At 41.6% G+C, this 26608-nt stretch overlaps 1 protein-coding gene and 1 long non-coding RNA gene across 2 annotated transcripts in view; one reads left to right on the forward strand and one right to left on the reverse strand.

Moving 5' to 3' along the window:
- The window catches only part of LOC117553624 (toll-like receptor 2), a gene marked incomplete in the record, with an annotated part of 73353 nt that overhangs the window by 27803 nt on the left and 18942 nt on the right, over window positions 1-26608 (reverse strand).
- Window positions 484-12124, forward strand: LOC117553671. Its single transcript, XR_004570181.1, has 4 exons — window positions 484-536; window positions 1964-2038; window positions 7168-7239; window positions 12073-12124. It is a non-coding gene; the product is annotated as an uncharacterized LOC117553671 (long non-coding RNA).

Raw genomic sequence — 26608 nt, forward strand, 5'->3', positions numbered from 1 at the left:
CATGTGTACAGTGATGGCTCCGTCACAAGTTGTTCTGTTGGCTCCTTTCAGTTCAATTATAATGTAATGTACACATACAGTATTGTTCTACAATGTTTATATAAATATTATTATATTATTATTTTATCCTTATTATATTATCTTACTTTAACTTCTTAAGTTTATATACATATGTGTATTCCATTTAATGTATTTTTTGGCCTTGCACATTAACACGCAAATTAAATATGGAAAGTCTGCAATTATAAAATATACAGAAAAGATTATATAAAGTGTATACATTACACAAGTAGTTTTAAAAAGGCAGGGTTAATAAAATCAAAGAAAAGGTTGTCTATATGTATTAAAGCAGGCGTTACATTAAAATCTTCTGGGTCACCGGGTGAACTGGTTGGTTTTGGGCTTGGTGTCTTCCTGATAACATATTAAATCCCATATGACGATAGTTCTGATAAACACTCCCTGTGTGCCACCCTTTATAAATGCATCCCGCATCACAGGGAGCCATTCTGCGGAGCGAGTCCACTAAAGTCAAGGTAAGACGCTTACAATCTTTCTTTGTTTTTTAAAGGTATGTGTTTTGCCAGAGAGGGCCTTTAGAGATAGAATCGGAGGATGAAACCCTCTGTAACATAGACACACAGTGAAATGTGCCTGTTTGTCTGCTATAGGACGCTTCAACATTGCCGTATCATGTGTTAGTACTTCAGGTTAAAGCAGGGGGGTCCAAACCTTTTTCACTGAGGGCCACAGACAGAAACACATACAAAGGGCTGGGCCCCTCGCTAGAGGAGAGGTGTACTGCCTCATAGGTTAAATTATAATTCAGCTAAATCAATCAAATGTAGGTAAATGATGCTTTCTACTTTCAGGGTTCCAGTTACCTGCTGCAGCTCATGCCTTAAAACTGAAGCCTCAGATTGATTATAATAAGGGGAAATATGAAGGGTCTATTTATAGCTTGTTATGGAAATAAAACAAAGGTCTGTTAGAACATGTTCTCAGCTCTAATTGACTGAATGCATTTTAATAGTGGGCTTATCAACACATGAAAACTACTGTGTAATATAGGCTCACATATATATTTAAGAAGTACAATATAAGACAAGCACGAGTTTCAGGTGGCGCCATATACCATTATACTTTAAGAACTTGCTGAGGGCCGCTTAGAAATGGACAACTGGCCGCATTTGGTCCCCGGGCCGTAGTTTGGACACCCCTGGGTTAAAGCATAATTGCTTACTTTGCATAGCGTCACCAGCTTTAACAACCTCCACTTGCCAAATAAACTGTTCAAGGGCACCACGGCAGGGCCCAGGAGGTGAACTGGGACCTCTCCAAGTACCAGTCCACACTCCATATCTAGGTCTGTTCGGGGACTTGAACCAGCAACCCTACAGCTCCCACTCTTTTCTTTTTATCTTGTATTGTACATTTGGCCGTTTTACACTTTATTTACAATGCTATATAATATTTAAGTATTTGGAATTTGTCCTTTATGGACACATCTAATCATTGTGCAAAACATAAATCATAAAACTAATAACCACTCCAACCCAGAAACCTAATTACGAAAACCAATAAACAAGAAAAACGTACAAAAATCAAACAAACCAAAGAATACAAATGAGAAACATTTCCTTTCCAACGCACATTTCAGCAATGTGATGCCCGTTGCTTGTACAATGTATTTTTATTTCTCCATCCCTCCCCGAAATAAGGTTGCTTCCTGACACAAAATCCTCATCGAACAATTCAAGTTACGGCTCCGAGTCCAAGTCCTTATTAACTGAGCCACGGACTTTAGATGTAAAGCGATGAAAGGAGGACATGACTAGGCAGCGGTCTAAGCGTGTCCTTCTTTCTTTACATGTGACCTGCTGTCAAAAATCCATAATACAGGTACTTTTATTTTGTTGTTGTCGAGAACTAAAACTTTTTTAAATGTATTTCCGTGCTGTAGGCGGTCGACTGTTCGTGTCTTTGTGCTCTGCCTGGCAACGCCCGACACAGAGAGAGGAGCCGCTGAACCGGTTTGGTAAGTTTCTGCAATCGTTCTGGAATCTTCCAGTTCTTCTGGGGAACGCTCATTTCTATTTCAAAGATTCAAAGGCTTAGATATGGCAGTTAACTTCTTTAGTCGCAGGCTCCTCCAACAATACAACATACATATATACAAGACCAGAGGTGGCTAGTAATGGAGTACAAATACTTCGTTACTGTACTTAAGTGCATGTTTCTGGTATCCATACTTTACTCCACTACTTATTTTTCTGACCTCTCTTTACTTTGACTCATGTTGAACCCAAATACCTGTACTTTCTACTTCTCTCATGTTGAACCCAAATACCTGTACTTTCTACTTCTCTCATGTTGAACTCAAATACCTGTACTTTCTACTTCTTACATGTTGAACACTAATACCTGTACTTTCTACTTCTTACATGTTGAACCCAAATACCTGTACTTTCTACTTCTTACATGTTGAACCCAAATACCTGTACTTTCTACTTCTTATATGTTGAACTCAAATACCTGTACTTTCTACTTCTTACATGTTGAAACACTAATACCTGTACTTTCTACTTCTTACATGTTGAACTCAAATACCTGTACTTTCTACTTCTTACATGTTGAACACAAATACCTGTACTTTCTACTTCTCACATGTTGAACACAAATACCTGTACTTTCTACTTCTTACATGTTGAACACAAATACCTGTACTTTCTACTTCTTACATGTTGAACCCAAATACCTGTACTTTCTACTTCTTACATGTTGAACTCAAATACCTGTACTTTCTACTTCTTACATGTTGAACTCAAATACCTGTACTTTCTACTTCTTACATGTTGAACTCAAATACCTGTACTTTCTACTTCTTACATGTTGAACTCAAATACCTGTACTTTCTACTTCTTACATGTTGAACTCAAATACCTGTACTTTCTACTTCTTACATGTTGAACTCAAATACCTGTACTTTCTACTTCTTACATGTTGTACTTTCTACTTCTCACATGTTGAACACAAATACCTGTACTTTCTACTTCTTACATGTTGAACACAAATACCTGTACTTTCTACTTCTTACATGTTGAACCCAAATACCTGTACTTTCTACTTCTCACATGTTGAACTCAAATACCTGTACTTTCTACTTCTTACATGTTGAACTCAAATACCTGTACTTTCTACTTCTCACATGTTGAACATCAAATACCTGTACTTTCTACTTCTCACATGTTGAACCCAAATACCTGTACTTTCTACTTCTCACATGTTGAACTCAAATACCTGTACTTTCTACTTCTTACATGTTGAACTCCAAATACCTTGTACTTTCTACTTCTTACAGTACATGTTGAACACAAATACCTGTACTTTCTACTTCTTACATGTTGAACACAAATACCTGTACTTTCTACTTCTTACATGTTGAACCAAATACCTGTACTTTCTACTTCTTACATGTTGAACACAAATACCTGTACTTTCTACTTCTTACATGTTGAACACAAATACCTGTACTTTCTACTTCTTACATGTTGAACTCAAATACCTGTACTTTCTACTTCTTACATGTTAACTCAAATCCTGTACTTTCTACTTCTCACAGTTGAACACAAAATACCTGTACTTTCTACTTCTACATGTTGAACTCAAATACCTGTACTTTTCTACTTCTCACATGTTGAACCAAATACTGTACTTTCTACTTCTTACATGTTGAACCCAAATACCTGTACTTTCTACTTCTTCACATGTTAACTCAAATACCTGTACTTTCTACTTCTTACATGTTGAACCCAAATACTTGTACTTTCTACTTCTTACAGACATGTTGAACACAAATCCTGTACTTTCTACTTCTTACATGTTGAACACAAATACCTGTACTTTCTACTTCTCACATGTTGAACTCAAATACCTGTACTTTCTACTTCTTACATGTTGAACACAAATACCTGGTACTTTCTACTTCTTCACATGTTGAACACAAATACCTGTACTTTCTACTTCTACATGTTAAACTCAAATACCTGTACTTTCTACTTCTTACATGTTGAACACAATACCTGTACTTCTTTCTACTTCTTACATGTTAAACTCAAATACCTGTACTTTCTACTTCTCACATGTTGAACACAAATACCTGTACTTTCTACTTCTTTACATGTTGAACCCAAATACCTGTACTTTCTACTTCTACACTTTGAACCCAAATACCTGTACTTTCTACTTCTTACATGTTAAACTCAAATACCTGTACTTTCTACTTCTCTAAATGGTTTAAACTCAAATACCTGTACTTTCTACTTCTTACATGTTGAACACAAATACCTGTACTTTCTACTTCTTACATGTTGAACCCAAATACCTGTACTTTCTACTTCTTACACTTTGAACCCAAATACCTGTACTTTCTACTTCTTACATGTTGAACTCAAATACCTGTACTTTCTACTTCTCACATGTTGAACACAAATACCTGTACTTTCTACTTCTTACATGTTGAACACAAATACCTGTACTTTCTACTTCTTACATGTTGAACTCAAATACCTGTACTTTCTACTTCTTCCATGTTGAACCCAAATACCTGTACTTTCTACTTCTTACATGTTGAACTCAAATACCTGTACTTTCTACTTCTTACATGTTGAACACAAATACCTGTACTTTCTACTTCTTACATGTTGAACCCAAATACCTGTACTTTCTACTTCTTACATGTTGAACTCAAATACCTGTACTTTCTTCTACTTCTTACATGTTGAACACAAATACCTGTACTTTCTACTTCTCTCATGTTGAACACAAATACCTGTACTTTCTACTTCTTACATGTTAAACTCAAATACCTGTACTTTCTACTTCTTACATGTTGAACACAAATACCTGTACTTTCTACTTCTTACATGTTGAACCCAAATACCTGTACTTTCTACTTCTTACACTTTGAACCCAAATACCTGTACTTTTACTTCTTACATGTGAACTCAAATACCTTGACTTTCTACTTCTCACATGTTGAACACAAATACCTGTACTTTCTACTTCTTACATGTTGAACACAATACCTGTACTTTCTACTTCTTACATGTTGAACTCAAATACCTTACTTTCTACTTCTTCCATGTTGAACCCAAATACTGTACTTTCTACTTCTTACATGTTGAACTCAAATACCTGTACTTTCTACTTCTTACATGTTGAACACAAATACCTGTACTTTCTACTTCTTACATGTTGAACCCAAATACCTGTACTTTCTACTTCTTACATGTTGAACCCAAATACCTGTACTTTCTACTTCTTACATGTTGAACTCAAATACCTGTACTTTCTACTTCTTACATGTTGAACTCAAATACCTGTACTTTCTACTTCTTAACATGTTGAACCCAAATACCTGTACTTTCTACTTCTTACATGTTGAACACAAATACCTGTACTTTCTACTTCTTACATGTTGAACACAAATACCTGTACTTTCTATTTCTTACATGTTGAACTCAAATACCTGTACTTTCTACTTCTTACATGTTGAACACAAATACCTGTACTTTCTACTTCTTACATGTTGAACCCAAATACCTGTACTTTCTACTTCTCACATGTTGAACACAAATACCTGTACTTTCTACTTCTTACATGTTGAACTCAAATACCTGTACTTTCTACTTCTTACATGTTGAACACAAATACCTGTACTTTCTACTTCTCACATGTTGAACACAAATACCTGTACTTTCTACTTCTTACATGTTGAACTCAAATACCTGTACTTTCTACTTCTTACATGTTGAACACAAATACCTGTACTTTCTACTTCTTACATGTTGAACTCAAATACCTGTACTTTCTACTTCTTACATGTTGAACCCAAATACCTGTACTTTCTACTTCTTACATGTTGAACCCAAATACCTGTACTTTCTACTTCTTACATGTTGAACTCAAATACCTGTACTTTCTACTTCTTACATGTTGAACCCAAATACCTGTACTTTCTACTTCTTACATGTTGAAACCCAAATACCTGTACTTTCTACTTCTTACATGTGAAACCCAAATACCTGTACTTTCTACTTCTTACATGTTGAACTCAAATACCTGTACTTTCTACTTCTTACATGTTGAACTCAAATACCTGTACTTTCTACTTCTTACATGTTGAACCCAAATACCTGTACTTTCTACTTCTTACATGTTGAAACCAAATACCTGTACTTTCTACTTCTTACATGTTGAACTCAAATACCTGTACTTTCTACTTCTTACATGTTGAACTCAAATACCTGTACTTTCTACTTCTTACAAGTTGAACTCAAATACCTGTACTTTCTACTTCTTACATGTTGAACTCAAATACCTGTACTTTCTACTTCTTACATGTTGAACTCAAATACCTGTACTTTCTACTTCTCTCATTTTCCAAACAGCTGGTTCCTTTAGTCTGAATGTGTGTTTGATGCGTGGTCATTATTCTTTAGAGTCATTGCGTGCCTATTGATTTGAACACGATCCGTGTATCCATCATTTCCTGGTCTTCTCTAAAGAAGAGGGACCAATGGAAACGTTGTCATGTTGCCGTTGTTCAGCATGGAAACATTCATTAGCTAACAATGACATTATTGTTCTATTAATATAAAGGGAGGTCAGGTACTCTTTAAAGCAGCTGCTAGTTATGGGTACTTTTTACTGAAGTACATTTCAAAGCCTCTTTACTTTGACTTGAGTAAAGAAATGTAGTGAGTACTTCGACTTTTAGCAGAGTATTTTTAAACACGAGTATCTGTACTTCTACTTGAGTAAAGTGTGTGTACTTTTGCCCTCTCTGACCAGACATAAAACAATAAAAATAATGCAAGTAGTACATTTGTCCTGCAGTGAGTACACATTGTATTGCATTATAACCAATTGAGTTTTAGGAGACATAGAAACTCAATTATTAAATGCAATATTTAATAATATGATGCTTATAAGAGCATCACTTTCATATAACTTGAGTTACATTATAGTTGTAATTTATTTCACCTTTATATTTCATGTTGTATATTTAACCTCATTCATTGCACCTTATTTATTAAACCTTATTTTTTCATCTTATTTATTTATTTATAGATAATTCATTAATGTATTCATTTGTTTATTCAGCAGAACTGCTCCTCATCTCCAGAGCACGGTCTGCAGAAGGTGACCAACATGGCGGATGCTGCAGGATCTGAGGTGAGAGTTAAGGCATCCTGCGCCTCAGGAGAGTTAGTTCCTCGTTAGCTGAAAGAGTGACCAGAGCTCTCAGGAGACCACCAGGTCCCTGCAGACTGCTGGGTCTGTAGATGCTGATCAGTGACAGCTTCCCCGAGTGTCTGAACATACGCCCTCAGGTCCGATGTTACCATAACAAATCCATTCAGGACCTTCTCCTAGGGTGCTAGCTTCAAAAACTATTTGGGGTCCAACTGTCTTTTTTATGAAATGGCAAAAAGACCATTTGTATTCATTATTTCTCACCACATGTTACCGTGAACTCTTAAATATGTTTTCTCACATGCCTCAAACTGTAAAAATAAGTAATAATAAAACTCCTTTAAGGTCAAATCTGTTCACACATGGATTTGATGAGTGACGTCCATTACTGTAACAACAATACATCTGAATCTTTTTTCTCATGTTGCAGACTGCTCCAGGAGCAAGGAGCATAAAGAAGGAGAAGGATGCTGATCCCACTGTGAGTAAACTGATACACTAAACACACAACAATTCTGTATTTTTAATTTACATTTTGAAGTGACCAGAGCTCTCAGGAGACCACCAGGTCACTGCAGACTGCTGGGTCTGTAGATGCTGATCAGTGACAGCTTCCCCGAGTGTCCAAAACATACGGCCTCAGAGGCCTGTACTACAAAAGGTGTGAGACTCCTGGGGGGTGTACTACGAAGCCGGATTTTCTCTTAGCGGCTAACTTCAGGGAAAACTCTGGGTTTCCGGTCCTACGAAGCTGGTTCTCTTTTTAGCAGGCTAGATCTCCATGGTAACTGATGCTGAGCGGCTAACCTGCTCCGGAGCAGGTTAGGTTGCAGGCTAAGAGCTCAACTCAGTGAAAGCACTGCCTGCTGACCAATCAGAGCTCAGTGTGCAGAGTTTAAAGCAATCAAGTCATATTACAGGAGAAAGGAAATACAGAAAAGCTGCCGTCGCAGGAAAGACGGCCGGCAACAATCAGCGACTGTGTGAATGTGAACATGAATAGAATATCACCTCCATCTTCAGAGCAATCTGACTATTATAACATTAGCGTTAAGAAAGCTTACTGAAATATCTGCCACAACATAAGTAACCGGATCAGAGTCACATTAAGTACAGTCCATATCACTTCATAATGTATCATCTCCTGATCTGAGTCAGCTGAGCCGTATCTGGCCGTGCAACACTCACAGCGTCACAGACTGGATGCAGAAGCATTATTTGAAGCAACACATTAAGTTGAGGAAACACTGGAGTCAAATGTAATGAAAGTCAGATGGTGTCTTAGACGGGCAGTGATATCATAAACCTGTTAATGTACGCATTCAAACACTTGTTCTGTTCCCAGCTGTGTTCACCTTGCAGGTGCAGCTCTGTGGCTTTGATCCTGGATCAAGTGTTTAAGTCATGGATGTTTAAAGTTTAACTTCTTCATATGTCTAATATTATAGTTCACTTTTCATTCAGGAAGTATGACGCTGCGCTGTCAGTGCGCTTCTCCATGTCTGTGATTGGTCGAATGCTCCAGATACCACCCCTTTCATGTGAACGCGCACCTAACTAGATAGGAAACGGCTGGCTTGAGCGATCCACTTGATAACCAGCGTCGTAGTACCGTTTAGCGAGAGCGCGTATGTTTTGGATTAGGCCAACCGGCTAACTCAAACATATCCAGGTTATGTTGAACCAGCTTCGTAGTACAGGCCTCAGGTCCGATGTTACGATAACAAATCGATTCAGGGCCTTCTCCTAGGGTGCTAGCTTCAAAAAGTATTTGGGGTGGAACTATATTTTTTATGAAATGGCAAAAAGACCATTTGTATAGAATATTTCTCACCACATGTTACCGTGAACTCTTAAAGGTCCCATGTCATGGCCATTTCCACTGATCATAATTCCATTGTTGAGGTCTACTAGAATAGATTTACATTGTTCAATGTTCCAAACTCACATTGGTTTCTCAAACAGCATCTCTGTAAAGTATGTGTATTCACTCTCTCCACTAAACGGCTCGTTGCAGCTCTTGCCCCCCCCTCCCTGTGAGCCCAGTGTGCTCCGATTGATCGGGACCAGTCGGGACGTTGTGAATCGCGCTGAGCTCCGTGGAGGTGTGGTTTCCTTGTTTAGCGATACACAGCGAAACACAGCCAAACTCACCCTGAGCACACACAAAGTCACAGCCGAAGTAAAAACAATAAGTGTGGCTTGATATTGAGTAAGAAAAAGGTTGATAAACGCTGTGAGAACGGGTCTGCAGAGAGAATGGGTCTGCAGAGAGAATGGGTCTGCAGAGAGAATGGGTCTGTAGAGAGAATGGGTCTGCAGAGAGAACGGGTCTGCAGAGAGAACGGGTCTACAGAGAGAACGGGTCTGTAGAGAGAATGGGTCTGCAGAGAGACTGGGTCTGCAGAGAGAATGGGTCTGCAGAGAGAATGGGTCTGTAGAGAGAATGGGTCTGTAGAGAGAATGGGTCTGCAGAGAGAATGGGTCTGTAGAGAGAATGGGTCTGTAGAGAGAATGGGTCTGCAGAGAGACTGGGTCTGCAGAGAGAATGGGTCTGCAGAGAGAATGGGTCTGTAGAGAGAATGGGTCTGTAGAGAGAATGGGTCTGCAGAGAGAATGGGTCTGCAGAGAGAACGGGTCTGCAGAGAGAATGGGTCTGCAGAGAGAATGGGTCTGCAGAGAGAATGGGTCTGCAGAGAGAACGGGGTCCTGTAGAGAGAACGGGTCTGCAGAGAGAATGGGTCTGCAGAGAGAATGGGTCTGTAGAGAGAATGGGTCTGCAGAGAGAACGGGTCTGCAGAGAGAACGGGTCTGCAGAGAGAACGGGTCTGCAGAGAGACTGGGTCTGCAGAGAGAATGGGTCTGCAGAGAGAACGGGTCTGCAGAGAGAATGGGTCTGCAGAGAGAACGGGTCTGTAGAGAGAACGGGTCTGCAGAGAGAATGGTCTGCAGAGGAGAATGGGGTCTGTAGAGAGAACGGGTCTGTAGAGAGAACGGGTCTGCAGAGGAGAACGGGTCTGCAGAGAGAACGGGTCTGCAGAGAGAATGGGTCTGCAGAGAGAATGGGTCTGCAGAGAGAATGGGTCTGTAGAGAGAATGGGGTCTGCAGAGAGAACGGGTCTGCAGAGAGAACGGGTCTGCAGAGGAGAATGGGTCTGCAGAGAGAATGGGTCTGTAGAGAGAATGGGTCTGCAGAGAGAACGGGTCTGCAGAGAGAATGGGTCTGCAGAGAGAATGGGTCTGCAGAGAGAATGGGTCTGCAGAGAGAACGGGTCTGCAGAGAGAATGGGTCTGCAGAGAGAATGGGTCTGCAGTGAGAACGGGTCTGCAGAGAGAACGGGTCTGCAGAGAGAATGGGTCTGCAGTGAGAGAAAGGGTCGGCAGAGAAACGGGTCCTGCAGAGAGAATGGGTCTAGAGAGAAGGGTCCTGCAGAGAGAATGGGTCTGCAGAGAGAACTGGGTCTGCAGAGAGAATGGGTCTGCAGAGAGAATGGGTCTGCAGAGAGAATGGGTCTGCAGAGAGAACGGGTCTGCACGAGAGAATGGGTCTGCAGAGAGAATGGGTCTGCAGAGGAGAATGGGTCTGCAGAGAGAATGGGTCTGCAGAGAGAATGGGTCTGCAGAGAGAATGGGTCTGCAGTGAGAATGGGTCTGCAGAGAGAATGGGTCTGCAGTGAGAACGGGTCTGCAGAGAGAATGGGTCTGCAGAGAGAAATGGGTCTGCAGAGAGAATTGACGGTCTGCAGAGAGAATGGGTCTGCAGAGAGAATGGGTCTGCAGAGAGAATGGGTCTGCAGAGAGAATGGGTCTGCAGAGAGAATGGGTCTGCAGAGAGAATGGGTCTGCAGAGAGAATGGGTCTGCAGAGAGAATGGGTCTGCAGAGAGAATGGGTCTGCAGAGAGAATGGGTCTGCAGAGAGAATGGGTCTGCAGAGAGAACGGGTCTGCAGAGAGAATGGGTCTGCAGAGAGAACGGGTCTGTAGAGAGAATGGGTCTGCAGAGAGAATGGGTCTGCAGAGAGAATGGGTCTGCAGAGAGAATGGGTCTGCAGAGAGAATGGGTCTGTAGAGAGAATGGGTCTGTAGAGAGAACGGGTCTGCAGAGAGAATGGGTCTGTAGAGAGAACGGGTCTGCGGAGAGAATTTCGCCGCGATCCCAACTGTCTGTTATCAGCCTGCAGCCCGGGAGGAGAGATCAGCAGAGCTGCTTGCACTGAGTGTGTGAGGAAGTCTGTGGATTGGTCAATTTGGACCAATCAGCGGGGGCTTAACGTAACGGCTCCGCGGACGTAACGTAACGGCTCCACGGATTGGTCCATTTCGTTCCGGGGACGACATGACATCATGATGTACCCGGAAGAATCAAATGGACAGTGACGTATCTCCAACGAGGCGTTTTGCGGAGGTATTTTCTGTGTTAGAGTTTTACTCGCTACAGGGTGTACTTTGAGGGTTTTGACTCTGCAGACCGTTTACATGCATTAAAACCTTCATAACACAAGGGGACGGGTACTAACCGGAAAAGCATGACATGTCACCTTTAAATATGTTTTCTCACATGCCTCAAAGGTAAACAAAGAATCAAAACACGGAACAATGATTGATGATTGAAGTTCATTCTGGCTGCATTTTAACAACAGAAAAACTAAATGAAATATTTGTTAACTTATACAAAAACTTGTGCAGGGTTAATTGTCACAAATAAGTAATAATAAAACTCCTTTAAGGTTAAATCTGTTCACACATGGATTTGATGAGTGACGTCCATTACTGTAACAACAATACATCTGAATCTTTTTTCTCATGTTGCAGACTGCTCCAGGAACAAGGAGCATAAAGAAGGAGAAGGATGCTGATCCCACTGTGAGTAAACGGATACTAAACACACAACAATTCTGCATTCTCTCAGGAGACCACCAGGTCACTGCAGACTGCTGGGTCTGTAGATGCTGATCAGTGACAGCTTCCCCGAGTGTCTGAACATACGGCCTCAGGTCCGATGTTACGATAACAAATCGATTTAGGACCTTCTCCTAGGGTGCTCTGGCACCATGTACAGTACACGTACGAGCATCCTTATGTTCGAACATGGTGTTTGTTCTGGCCAATCCATGACTAGCACAGAAGTCCAGTAACAAAGCACCCAATCACGACCCTCCAAGTGTCTCCATCATTGCCCACATGTTCAAGTCTACCAGGAAGACTAAGGAGTCCCCTTCAGGACGCTATCCAGGGGCTCCAAGAAGGCAGAATACTCTGAGGTGCTGTTTTCTGCTGAGGCACATACAACAGTCACAGCTCCCCCCCCCCCCCATAACCCACAGGCATAGCGAGGCGACCCTTGTGGTGGAAATGTACTGAGACAAATTAACAAATACTAAAATGGTGAGGAATAAGACGGTCTTTTAGGGAGTTCATTAAAGGTAAATCGTTACAGAGAGTCAAGCAGTCTGCTGCGAAATACGAAAGTAAATGTGATTTGATGAGTGAAGTCCTTTATTGTAACAACAATACATCTATCTTTTCTCATGTTGCAGACTGGTCCTGATGCAAGCGGAATAAAGAAGGAGAAGGATGCTGATCCCACTGTGAGTAAACTGTGATCGATGAACATTCTGCATTTTTATTTCATCAACAAGTAGATGTTACTTTAATTCTCTTACTCTGGTTTTCCTGCAGGCCGGACATCCACATAGCTTCAGAGTGAAATTCGGTCCTTCTGACCCCAAGGAACACACTGTAAACTGTGTTCAACCCGGAACAGTGCTGCGGGCGATAAAAACATGTAACAAATACAATAAGCAGTTTTCAGATGAAAACCCTGTGATTCAGCTGGGTAAAAAGGATAAGAAACATGCTATTGCAACACATTTCCCTTGTTCTTGTATCAGGGAAGATGAGTGTCTGATCTTATCGCATGAAAAAGAAAAGATTGAAGAGACCCAAGTCCAAAATGAGGAACCAATACAGTCAAAGGAAATGTATTCTGTCTTCTCTATTGATAGAGAGGGAGGAGAAAACACCAGAACAAAGCCGTTTATCAGAAGCAATGATTTCAATAGGTTCAAGTACCTGTGTGTGTATGGGGAGAAGGGTAGGGAGATCACAGTGGAGGACGCTCTGAGAAGAGATGGACGCTTCATTGATGATCTTGGCTACTTCACTCTGTCTGACAACAAGGATCCAATTAAAATAACTGAATGTATTGTAAAAATTCAAGTTGTGTCTTGAGCGTAACAAAAAAGCAGACCGAGAAGAAGTAAAGAAGAGAATAGACGTTATCCAAAAAACAATGGAAAACAATAAAGTCAGTGTCAAAGATTTAGTTGAAGACCGTGTCAGAGCAGAGAACAGATCCAAGGGAAAGAGTGGTCAGAGTGGCAGCAGTGTCGACGTTGAAGAGATGTATGATTTACTGCGGAAGCAGTATCCAGATCTGAAGGAACTGATGATGAATAGATTCCCAGGTGATTCTTATCAGGAGAAACTGAACCTGAGGAAGGAAGACTTTGGAAAGATCCAACAGTCGTTCAGCGAGGTTCACAGAGTCAGAGAGCTGATAAAACTGGGCGAGTCAGTTTGTTTGATTTCGAATACATTTCAGACTGGAACAGGGTTTGTGTTGTTTGACAAATTCATCTTGACTAACGCACACCTGTTTAAAGATTGTGTTGAAAAAAACACAATCAAATGAATCAAAAAGCTGAAGGATGATATAAAGGTGGAGGTTCTCTTTAACTTTGAAGAAAAGCTAAAAAATTACCACTACTTTAAGCTGGCTCACCGTAACATCCTCTACTGTGATGATGGACTCGATTATGCCATACTTGAGCTTGAGCCTGTCGGACAGAAATACAACCCAGAAACAAAGGAACTCACAGAAAAGAAGGTGCCACCAGGGCTCCTGGAGAGGTTTGGTCCAATGCCTGAGAGTGGTGAAGCCTGTCTCATTGGTCACCCAAAAGGAGAAGTGAAAAAACTGGATCCAACATCTATCATTGAGATAGGAAACTGGGAGAAGGCTGTTAAGGATCAATTAAAGCCATACAAAGACAAAGCTTTCATTGTCCACGTAATCAATGAAATGAAAAAGAAAGGCATTGAAAGCATATTTGTAGGAAACAAAGACAAAGCAAGAGCCTACAACACCTTCATGTATCACGGCTCCTCTGGATCCCCAGTGTTTGATGCTCAGTGCAAGGTTTTTGGTTTGCACACCTCAGGATATGTTTACGATTATCCAAAGGACACTAAGAGTGTGATAGAGTTAGCCCAACCTCTGCTAACTATCTTTGCACACTTTGTGAGTAAACTGAGGGAACATGGGGATGAGGAGCTGTTGAGGAAAGTTCAGGAAATAGCAAAGGGAAAGTCAGACCTAGAAAACATACTCACCGCATGAGAAAATGAAATACTATATGACAGTAAAAAAAAAAAAAAGTTTAAAAGAGTGATTTGTAAAATATCCATAAAGAAATAGTAAATCTGTTTCCAGTTCTGTTTCAAATGGGTGTTGAGAGATGTATCCATAGATCTCTTCATGTTGCTCTCAAAGTGCACCAGATTAATGCTTTTAACTTCAATATTTAAAAATCTTCCCGGGGGAGCTTGCCCCCGGACCCCCCTATGTGAGGTCCACACACCACCTATAAAAATAGCACTTTACCCCTGCTTACACCTATATGCCGTGAGCTGATATCGAGCCTTCATTGTAACCGTCGCACTGTGTATTTGCGTGAGGAGTGTTGCAGTAGAAAGTTCCTCTGTAGCTTCCGGTACATTAATGGGAAACCCTAAATGTTTGAGCACCCTCTATGAAACGTCAAGCTACCCCACAGCACCCCCAAAATAAATCTCTGGCTTCGCCACTGAGTCTGACTTTGTGTTGGGGGGGGGCCCGACTTTTTTTTTTCTCCAAAGGGGGGGCCTGACAGAAAAAGTTTGAGAACCACTGGGCTAAACACACGAGGCTGGACAGCTTATATTCCCATGCATCATCACACTTCAGATCTGTTTTCTAGTATGTGCATCCTGTTTCATATTGACTTCTCTGTTAGTCTGTAACAGCCAATAATACTTTTTCTAAATCCATATTTCTTGTAAGCATTATTTTTTTATTTTATCATAGTTTTTTTGTTTTTCCTTATCTATATTTGATCTTTTTTACAGTATTTGTACACCAAATTAACCTAATTGGCAATAAACACAGTTCTGATGTTGATTGTGTGTATCAACAGTGGTGGGACTCATCAGGGACAACAACGAACAGGCCTACAGGGAGGAGGTGAAACGTCTGACAGACTGGTGTAACCAGTGCTTGAATTGGAATGAAAAAGGTGCCAGTACTCTAAAATCAGCAACTTTTTCAAGTCAATTTTATATATACAGCCCACAAACAAGAATTTGGCTACTATAATGCTGGTGGGTTTGTCTCTTTACTACTGTATATTTTAGAAAGGTTCACTGTACTTAACATCTTTTATGATAGGCAGCGGATATGGCTAAAGCTCAGTAAGGTCAATATTAACTGAAAATATAGCAATCAAAGTCTAGATCTTCTGCTGAAGACACATGAAGCAGAGACCTTTCAGGTGAGAGCCCCTCTGGTGGTGTTCAACATTAATGACAAGGAAACAAAGCTCTGGTCAGAAGCATTTTTTATAAAAAGCTTTAACAAAATTAAGTATTTCTGTACATTTTGAATGCAATCTAACTTTCCAACTCAGAAAACGAAAAACGAAAAAGTGCCAAAAGTCTTCTCACATGGCTGAGCTGCTTTACAATATACTTCACCACTGAAGAATACAAATATGTATAAAGTAAACTATGATGCAATCTAACTTTCCAACTCAGAAAAATGATAAAGAGCATGAACAAAGAACATGTAAAAACAAATGCAAAATTTGCACAATCTAAAATGAGAAACTGTAACTGCAAGTAACAAAGTCTGAGCCATGGTAAAGAGTTACATTGAACACCAAGCTGATCAGATAACTCCCTGGTTGGTCTGAAGTCCTTCTATCTCCAGGATCTGTACAAATCGGCACATTATGCCAAAAGTCTTCTCACTGGGTGAGCTGCTTTGCAATATACTTCACATTGTTAGAAAAGGCTCCAGAAGGCCTTGGGGACATCAGTATCAGGGGCTGGAGCTGGACAGGCTCTTTCATCAGCACTTCTCCTTCCCTTTGCCAGCCAGGACCTCACATACTGTTCCGGATTGAACTGTCCTAGTGATGGTCCATTACATTTAATGAAAACCAGGCTGGACAGTCGGCTGACAGAGAGAGCATTCCTTTTTGCAGTAAGGATATCGTTCATGCAGCTGAATGCCCGCTCACACTCACTAGTGGAGACAGCGATGGTTCGGACTGCTTTCAGTAGAGGCTCCATGGCAGCAGGTGTACGGGATGCCCTGGTTTCCTTGTATTCGCGAAAGCCCTGAACAGTCTCTCTTCTGTCCACTTTCAGCACTTCGCACAAACGTAGCACCTCTACGCCTCCCGGCCATGTAATGGGATTTCTCTTGTGCTGACATGAGAGGAGGTTGTGGAAGTCATTCTGTGTCTCAGATTCTCTACCATACTGCGGAAAAACTGACCTGCATGAATCTGTACAAGCCTGCCATTCTCACGCAGGTCAACACCCTTGAAGGACTTCTCAGCTAGAGCTGTATGAACTGTAGTCATGTGTGGGCCAGGCATGGTGACCATGGATTCAAAAACTCGTATTTCTCGAGTTAAGAGCCTATCTGCTGTAGGCAGTGTCATCTCTCTTTTTTGGAGTTGCCGAGAGAGGTCGCTGAGCTCTGTGAGCGCATCGTACATCAGTCCCAGATTGCTGACAAACGTTGCAGATGTGAGCACATCATCCAGGCCCTTGTACTTTGCTCTGTCTCTGGAATCCCTGCTCGTGTCGTTTGCAGCATTTGTGAAGTGATCATGAAGCACTCGGTAGTTTTCCCAGACTGCTCTGACGCTCCTTTCACTTGAAGCCACCCAGCGGATGGACAAAACACGCCCTATCACCAGGAGACGCTGTCCGACTGCTTGCGCACACTGCGCTAACTGCCTCTGATTTTTGGGGGAGGCATGGAACAAGGAATAGAGTTTGTCAAAAAAGATCTGGAAATGATTGAGCCCTGAGACCTCCTTGACCACATCCCCAACTGCCAGCTCTAGACGATGATTGGAGCAGTGCCACACAAACAGGCTTGGGAATTTACTACACAACTGGGTAGCAACGCCTGTTCTCTTCCCTAGCATGACTGAAGCCCCATCACATGCAAAAGAAACGAAACACTGACCTAAAAAGTCCTCGTTAAAATCTCTTCCAAGACACTCCATTAACGCCTTTGTGATGTCATCAGCCGTTGTTCCATCCAACTCGATCAGCTCCCAAAAAAACGTTTCGGGCTCAGCATCAGCTAATGCTGAGCGTAGACACACAACAAGCACCGTTTTACCACTAATAGTGGTAGATTCATCGACCAAAACACAGAGTTTTCTTTGGTTTTCTGTAATGTCTTTTGCCATTTTTTTCTTCAGCTCATGAGCTATGTGGTCGATGATTTCGCCACAGGTTTATTGGAGTGCAAAACCCTGCCCACGTTCAGCCCATTCAGTTTCTGTACATTCAAATCAATTGGCATGTCTGTGAATGGCCAGCTATGTTTGCCAATTTTATATGCCGTTCGAAAAACTCTGATAGTGGTGTCTAATTCAGATTTATGCATAGACTGCACTTGATGTTGAATAGTTTCACGTGAAGCAGATGTAAGGATGTCAGCAGCTTTTACATGGGCTTGTGATTCTTTATGTTCTTTGATTTTTTTTTCTCAGGCTAGCTTGTTGTTTGCCCTTGTCAACACCGAAATGAGACACTGCACACTCACCCCATTCAGTTGACAGTTTCAGTCCTTGTCCAGTGTGTATTCCCAAAGATTTGACATCTCTGCATATCCGACATCCTAGCTTCTTATCTTTAAGAAGGAGCCATGCATTGGTCTTGCAAAAATATTGCACCTGGTCCGTTGTCCAGCAGTCAGGTGCATCGCTTTGCCCGGTGGAGGAGGCGGCGGAGCTAGTGCTAATGCTAATGCACTAGAACTTGGAGCAGGAGGATCAACCAAAGAAAGCTCCCCATCAGACACAATTTCCAACACAGGCACAGCATTCTCTGTATTTGAAGTTTCTTCCGGCGACAACCGCTGTCTTTTTGCACTTTTATTAATCCATGCTAACATTTTAGAAATGCTAATTTGTGACGTGACTTGCTTTCCTTCTCTCGGGGGCGTGCCTGCTCTGTTCTATCACTCTACATAGCCACCCACTGGGTGGGAGTTGCACTGCATAAACACAACACACGTGCATCTAGGTATGTAAATTGTAAAGCATTAAAACATGGTTTTACTAACAGTTTTCAGTATGTTGTTACTTCGGCATTATTATTATTATTATTATTTTGAAACGTGTCCATCCATCCATCCATCTTCTCCCGCTTATCCGTGGTCGGGTCGCGGGGGTAGCAGTTCCAGCAGAGAGCCCCAAACTTTATTTTCTTTTGAAACGTGTATTACTATTAAATCACGGTCAAATAGGTTAATTTTGACATAGTCGTTTCCACCACAGTATTTACATGGAGAAGATAAGCCCCGCCCCCTCTCCAGCACGTTCTGTTTGAATGACAGGAGTAAACAGCTGACAGCCGCTGTGAAACTCCAGCGGTTAGAGCGATGAGAATGTCCGTTCGGCACCTCATGACGCATCTACTGAGTACCGGGCGGCTGTATATATATATATGGATGTATAATAAGAACGGCGGGAGAGTGTTGAGTACTGGCACGGTGCATGAGTACCGGAGTACCGCCAGCATGCCGGTACTGAGCAAGAAGTGCCGGTACTCCATGGGTCAGAACCAGAAGTGCCGGTACTGCGTACCGGTGAGTACCGGCCCAATTCCAGCACTGGGTGTAACACCAACAACCTGATCCTGAATGTTGATAAAACAAAAGAGATCATTGTCGACTTCAGAACAAAAGCACTGTCACCCACCACTCCACATCAACGGCACAGCAGTGAAGACTACAGACAACACCAAGTTCCTGGGGGTGCATATCACAAGCAGTCTGACCTGGTCCACTCACACTACATCACTATTTAAGAAGGCACCTACACTTCCTGCACAGGTGAAGGAAGAGCACAGCTTCCCCCCTCCCATCCTCACCACGTTATACAGAGGAACCATAGAGAGCATGCTGACCAGCGGCATCTCCATCTGGTCGAGAGACTGCAACACCAAAGACTGGAAGTCTCTGCAGAGAGTGGTCAGGGGGCCTCATTTATAACGCCGTGCGTAGGATTCACGTGGGAAGGTTGCTTACGTAGTAGAATCCAAAAAATAGGTACAGAAATGTTCCAACATTTTCTGATTCACCGAACATTGCGTACCGGCGAGGAAAGTGCGTATGGCACTTCCTACGCCGGTTTCCCTTTATAAATCACAATCGACTTGAAATGCGGTGCAGCTTTTGCGGGCTTCACGTAACGCCATATTTGCCTATAAATAGTCAAAGAAACGCCCATTCATTCATTCATTCATTCATTCATTCTGACTGACTGCATGAAGGAGATCGCAGGAAATGACGACAGAAAGCTAAAAAAGACATCTCACACCGTTTCAGATTTGGTTATTTTGGGGAGGTGGAGATAAATCATATGTTTGGTGGATGCAGTTTGAACCAGAGTAGCAGCATGGAGGTCGGATCGTCACCAAAATAAATAAATAAGTGGTCCGAAAAAGGTTAATGACAAAATAAATACACATAGCCTTCCTCAGGCAGTGTGTTTGTACCGGGGACAGGAGACCCCCCCTTGATTAGAGACTGTAAGAAGTGATCGGGGAATCCCTCCGGTGTGGAGTCATGACGACTGGATCTGAATTATGTTTTTGTATTTGGTGGTTTGTGTCCCAGCTGTCGATCAGCTGTGCGCAGCGTCTCCACTGCAGCAACTCTATATCCACCAGTTAAAGGAAATACAACTAATGTGTTATATTAGCTGTACAATTTACCACATATGGTGTTCTTAGCTTCCATACCTCTTGTTTACGAGCGACTTATCAAGTCTTAGCAAACGGCATAAAACATGATTAAACGTGATAGCATATAAAACCATGCTCGTACAACCTATAGAAATGCAAAACCGCATCATTTATGAGAAAACCTTTCATAACATTAACACAACATATTCGAGGTGGTTTTAAATAACATATCAGTATTTATTTATTTCTCCAAGTTCTGTGTTTGTGTGCACTGAGGAGTCTCAAACAGGCGTTTGTTTAATCATTTTAAGATTGGCTTTAATCAATGTTTGAAAATGAATTGTTCATATCTGATAAATGAGAGGTAACATTTTATTTATGGTATTATTTCCACATATTTCTCTCCATTCTTCCTTCTGCCAACGGTGTCGCAGTCTTTCCCATTTTTGGTGCTTAGTGCGTACGCATGGGTTAGAGCTTGCGTGGAGGACCGCACGTTTTCCCGTCAAGTTAGTATTTTATAAATCGCAAACATTGCGTAGAAACTGGCGTACGCCATTTTTTGAGCGTATATCCCTTTATAAATGAGGCCCCAGGACAGCAGAGAAGATCATCTGAGTTTCTCTCCCTCCCATCAGAGACAACCGCTCAGAAACGCTGCCTGACAAAAGCCCAGAACATTTGAAAGACCCCCCTCATCCTCTGTTCTCCCTGCTGTCAACTCCGGCAAGAGGTTCCGCAGCATTAAGAGCAGAACAGTCAGATTTCTGCAATAGCTTTTCCCCCATGCCATCAGACTGCTGAACAGCAAGTAGACCAGTAACACAAAGATTACATTACGCTGTGTAAAGAGCACCTATTTTGTTATATATGTCTATTTTATTTATATGTATAGTAAGTCTTTATATTTTAAATGCACACTTTATCTTTAATTTATCAAGCACCACGTCACTATTATTTATTTATATGTACAATTTTAGCAAGTTTTTATATTGTCCTGTTCCTGTAAGCCAGTACAGCGACATTTCGTTTTAATAGGACACTCTGTGTCTTGTTGAAATGACAGAAAGTATTCTATGTCTTATCCGGTCTTTAACATTACTCTTATCGGTTCTTTTGGAGAAACAATAAGGTAAACTAACTAAAAAAATTGTGAACAAAAACTAACATTGCGTTTTATTTCAATTAAATAATAATATTTCACATCAAAGAGAAACAACAATGTTTTAACAAAATCGTATTAATAATGTGATGACAGAACTGTGAACAAGATAGCTGAAACTTTAACTAAATAAATAACTCAGTTTAACTTACCTCTAATCATTAACCCATGTGTGGTATCATGTAGTTAACTCCGTGAGGCTGCTAGCATAACACTTGACGTGGAAACGTTCCTCGTGGATGGGGCTACAGAGCTACTAGAAAGACGTCGAACCCGTGGCATTCCTCCGTGTGAATGTGGAGCACTTTTGCTAAATGTTTAGACAAATTGCTCTGTGTTGACCGCCCTTACATGCTAAACTCTATTGCACTTTTGGTAACGAGGGATTGTCCACATCGACACGGCTATAGTGTTAACCACCTCGGAGCGCGTTCTCTCCGCCATCTCCTCCGTGTGTGTGTGTGTGTGTTGCTGCATGTGTGTAAACTGCCCCGCCCCCTCGCACACAGACGGGGAGATAGATCTCTTAACGAGTTGGCGACACTTAAACTGCAATGTAATGTTTGTGTAGCAATAATACATACAACATATATCGGGGGCACAGGTTGTTTATCCTTGACAGTCGGCACGAGTGGGCACACACTGAGTGTTTCATATTCAGCAATGTGTACACGCTAAACTGCAGGACCTCAAGAAGAAATAATACTTTCATTCACTCACGGCAAAAAGTTACTTTACTTACTATAAAAACTCACGGTAAAAAAATGCACTCCCTGTTCCATTGTCATGAAGGTGGAATCTAACTATATCCAGAATACGTTTTATGGATCCAGGCTAGAAACATATTGCTGCTGTAAAGTTGGGGCATGTTAACATGGGGGTCTATGGGAATTGCTCCTTTTTTGCATCCATCCCCTGTCGGCCACTAGATGAACTGCAGTTTGTGGCACTTCCTTCTGGGCTTTCCCGGCTCTGCGCTATGAAGCGCTGATTGGCTGTGGGGGGCCAGACGTGCATGTGGGTGGGCCCAGGCCCACCCGGGCCCACCCACAGCTACGCCGCTGGTCCGAGTGCAAGTGAATGCAGCACAAGACGCGAGCCGCCTTGTATTATATATACAGTCTATGCTTGTAACCCCGGCCACTGGCGCGAGCGAGGAAATGTCATTGGCGGCGATTTCATTTGAACGGACGGCGCATTCGGACTCAAGTAGACGCAAAGGAATGAGGTATTTGCGGTCTCCAGTGACGGAGAAGAGACTGAAGTTTGGCTGTACTCAGCATTGAATCAAAGCACACTAAAGCTTTAGATCTTATTACATCTGTGAGGCGGTTTTGCTGAACAAGATGGTAATCGCCGCATTCAGCTGTAACGGCCTGTCCACACGGCGGCGTTGCTCCACCAACAACCAATCACATGAATCTCCCGCCCCAGACACACAAGCAGCGGTTTGATTGGCTGACGCTTCCACTGAAAGCTTCAGAAGATTCAAAAGTTGAACATTGCTCAACTTTTGAATCCTTGAGATGCCTGGAAATCTCTGCTTTGCTTCCCACAATGCATTCGCGTCGAAAAGTGAGGCAAAGTGACGTCACCCATTCAAAGTGATTTGGCAAAAGCGTTGGAAGATTTTTTTTAACGCTGCTGTGTGGACCGGCCGTAATAGGCATGCCAACTTGATGCTCTGCTCACGGATGACTCGATGAGCATAAACAACTGTTAAGATGGATGACCTTACTTGTGTAAATATATTTTTTCTTGGAGGGGGGTCCTGCCCCCAAAAAACAGTTTTAAGTCCTGAGAAGTCAAATCAGACGGTGTGTAAAACTACACTGCCCAGCTAAAAAGAAAGTAACCACTTTGATTTAACTAGGCCAGTAGGTAAGGACTTTCCACTGGATAACAATAGCTGCATTATAGCAACAACAACAATGATAATAATAATAATAATTGGGAGGGGGGGGCGCGGCTGTCTTATGTTCTCTGAGGGGAGGCTCACCTTCCCACACTTTGAAAAAAGGTTATGATGATACGGCGCGAATATGGTTAATAACTAAGTACCAAAAACACACTATAAACAGTGTTCATCAGAGAGTGTGATAATATACATAATACAGGGATAACAGGCCAGAGTAATGTCCCAACACCACAGTGTAGCAAGACTCTGTTAGCTGAACAAGCATCCTTCATAGCCATATTTGATAATAGGTGTCTTTCAAAACAGTTTTGATTTGGGGGAGGTGTACATTCACCATACCTTTCAGAGCTGAAGAAAACTACAGCAACATTTGCTTCATAAAGAACACATTTAACACAGGACAAGAAGGAAGTGGGTGTCAAAGTACTCAAATCCTTTACTCAGAAAAAGGCACTCATCTAAATAAGTAAAAAAACATCACTAGTAAAAGTCCTGGATGTAAAATGTTATCTTGGTCAAAGTACAGAAGTATTATCAGCTGGAGTTTATTTAGGACCTAACGAGCTGTAAGCCTACAGCTCCCCCTAGTGGCCCTTCACCCTCCCCGTCACCTTTAATGAGAAACAACAACAATATATTTCCTGGAATTATCAAAGCCTTTTTATTTCTCATTGTTATTAAACACCTGCAAAGTAATATGTGAGCCAAACAAACCCTTGGCTCTACCAGAATGACCAGTATCTGTAATGGGACAACAACTGATCCTTTCTAAAGCAACTCAGCAGAATCAAGCTTGATCGCCCGATTGACGGTTTCAGAACTGTACACCACTTGTCGGACATACCCTCCCAAATCGATGTTGAGATGCATTGGTTCTGTCCAATCAGCTGCAGCGTCCAATGAGTGATCAATGCACAATAAGGAGGCGTATCGGCGGTTCATAAAACTTCACTAAAGGACGCTCAGGTGCTTCCTTGCTCATCTTTCCTCGATCCTCACGCTTTGGGGATGGTCTTCAAGATGGCGCACCAAAATAACTTCCGGTTAAGTTTAGGAGCGAAGAAATGCCCAACTTGGGATGAACCCTAATGCTGTGTCTCAATGTGGATACTTCCCTTCGTACACTGCCATGTTGTGCACTGTGAACACGTGGGCAGTGTGTGAATTTCAACCAATAAGTGTTGTTTTAAATTGCACATGTGATGTTACAACTGTTAGCTAGCTAGCCACCAAGCAACGTTATTGTTTACTGAGTCATTACAGACTACTTAACTAACCCATTAAACTATATGTGGCTTCTTTTTGACACCAGTACTGTTGGTACATGTATTAAATACAGAAATACAACCGCATTCTTTGGTCTTATTTGTATAGAGCGGATTTCACCAAAGCACTTCCGTTACGTAGCCAGAAATAGGGGTAACTTTTAGACCGTTGTGACCAATTGGCAACACTTACACACTCTAAAAGCTAGTTTAAGTACAGAAGTACGCACATTGAGACACAACGTATGTCTTTCCTTCTCAAGGTTCAAGGTTCGTTTATTTGTATAGCACATTTTAAGACACAGAGGTGTGTTCAAAGTGCTTCACTTCGGCATTTAACACGTAATAATAATATTTTTTTAAAACACACAAACAAAAGCAAAAAAAAAACAATAATAATACATTTAATTTATATAGCGCTTCTGTAGGAGTTTTGAGGTTTTTACAACCCCACTCTGCTCCGCGTGTCGTTTTGACGAGTCCTGCTTAAAATCATAACAGGAAGGACATCAGACAGAGCACACCCAGATACCAGTTTAAACAATAATCTGTTTTAATTATCAAAGGTAATAATGCAATGCAATATAATACATTACAATACAATATAAATATACTACAATTATATTGTAATGTGTAAGGAGTATGGCGGCCCACTCCTGCCCTGGTTCGCGTGCTGCGGAGATCCTTCCGGTCCTGACAGCATGTGAAGAGAGGCCGAACTCAGGAATCAACAGAATATATACCAGAAGACAGAAGGAAGGGGTGAGGTCAGCTGGTCATCTTTTCAGGTCCCCTCATTGGCAGACGCAAAATATGCTTTGTCACAGTGACCCAGCGCTGGCCAGCAGAAAACCAAACAGGCCCATTTTACAACAAAACACATCTTATCACCCAAGTCATGTGTTTCTTTATGAAAGCCATACTTGTTGGGAATATAACAGTCATTATCCCATGACATCCTCAGAACTAGCTCACCAACAAGCCTAACTGTCTTCATACCCCCCCAATCATCTCTGAACTTTTATTCACCCGAAGTAAGCTCACCCTTAGTCTAAAAGGACCATTGTCTCTCTTAACTGTGTGACTAAATTCTCAAGGCCTGGCAGGATGCGCATAATTAACTTAGAACGAATTTAGCCACTATATCTAATGGTTAACCAAGAAAAACACTCAAAAGGGTAATCTTTTCACTCAAAACAGAACTCACAAGTAATTCTGCATTTTACCCCTCAAAAATAGCCTAAAGCACCCTTTTGATGAAAAGGGTACAAGTGAAAGAAAAAGACTATTGCGCTAATCTACTTTAAAGAAAAAGGGAACATTGTTTCAGGAATCTATAAAAAACCTCTCTATATTTAAGAGGAAAATGTATTTTGTTCCTTCAACTATTAATACACAGGAATGTATATACCCACACATATATTTAGGGATAACATGATGCAATACACCTCTTATATATTGGTGAGATTAAAATGAATATACCAAAAATATGCTGCATCACATCTTCTGCATAATTCTCTTCATAAACTTCCGCACTTCTCATCTGCCAAGACAAATCTCGAAGTGCTTCACAACAAAGGATACTAATACACTTTGATAGATTAAACAAATAATTGTAATAATAATAATAAGAAATTAAAAAAAAAAAAAAATAATAAAGTACAAAAATAAAAGTCGGTGATAGCGATAAAAATGGCAGTACTCCAGGTGTACCATGCTCAAAGTTTATTGGAAGGCCTGCCGAAAGAAGAGGGTCTTAAGGGCCGGTTTTGAAGACCTCGGTGGAAGGGGCAGATCTCAGCTGATCTGGGAGGGAGTTCCAGAGGCGCGGGGGCGAATGAGCAGAAGGCTCGGTCTCCCATTGTTCGGAGACGTGTGCGGGGGATGTGAAGAAGAGGAGCGTGGCCTGGAGCGGAGAGAGCGGGTAGATGTCTGGGTATGGATGATGTCACAGAGGTATTT

This window comes from Gymnodraco acuticeps, unplaced genomic scaffold (genome assembly GCF_902827175.1).
Source record: "Gymnodraco acuticeps unplaced genomic scaffold, fGymAcu1.1, whole genome shotgun sequence".
Taxonomy (NCBI): domain Eukaryota; kingdom Metazoa; phylum Chordata; class Actinopteri; order Perciformes; family Bathydraconidae; genus Gymnodraco; species Gymnodraco acuticeps.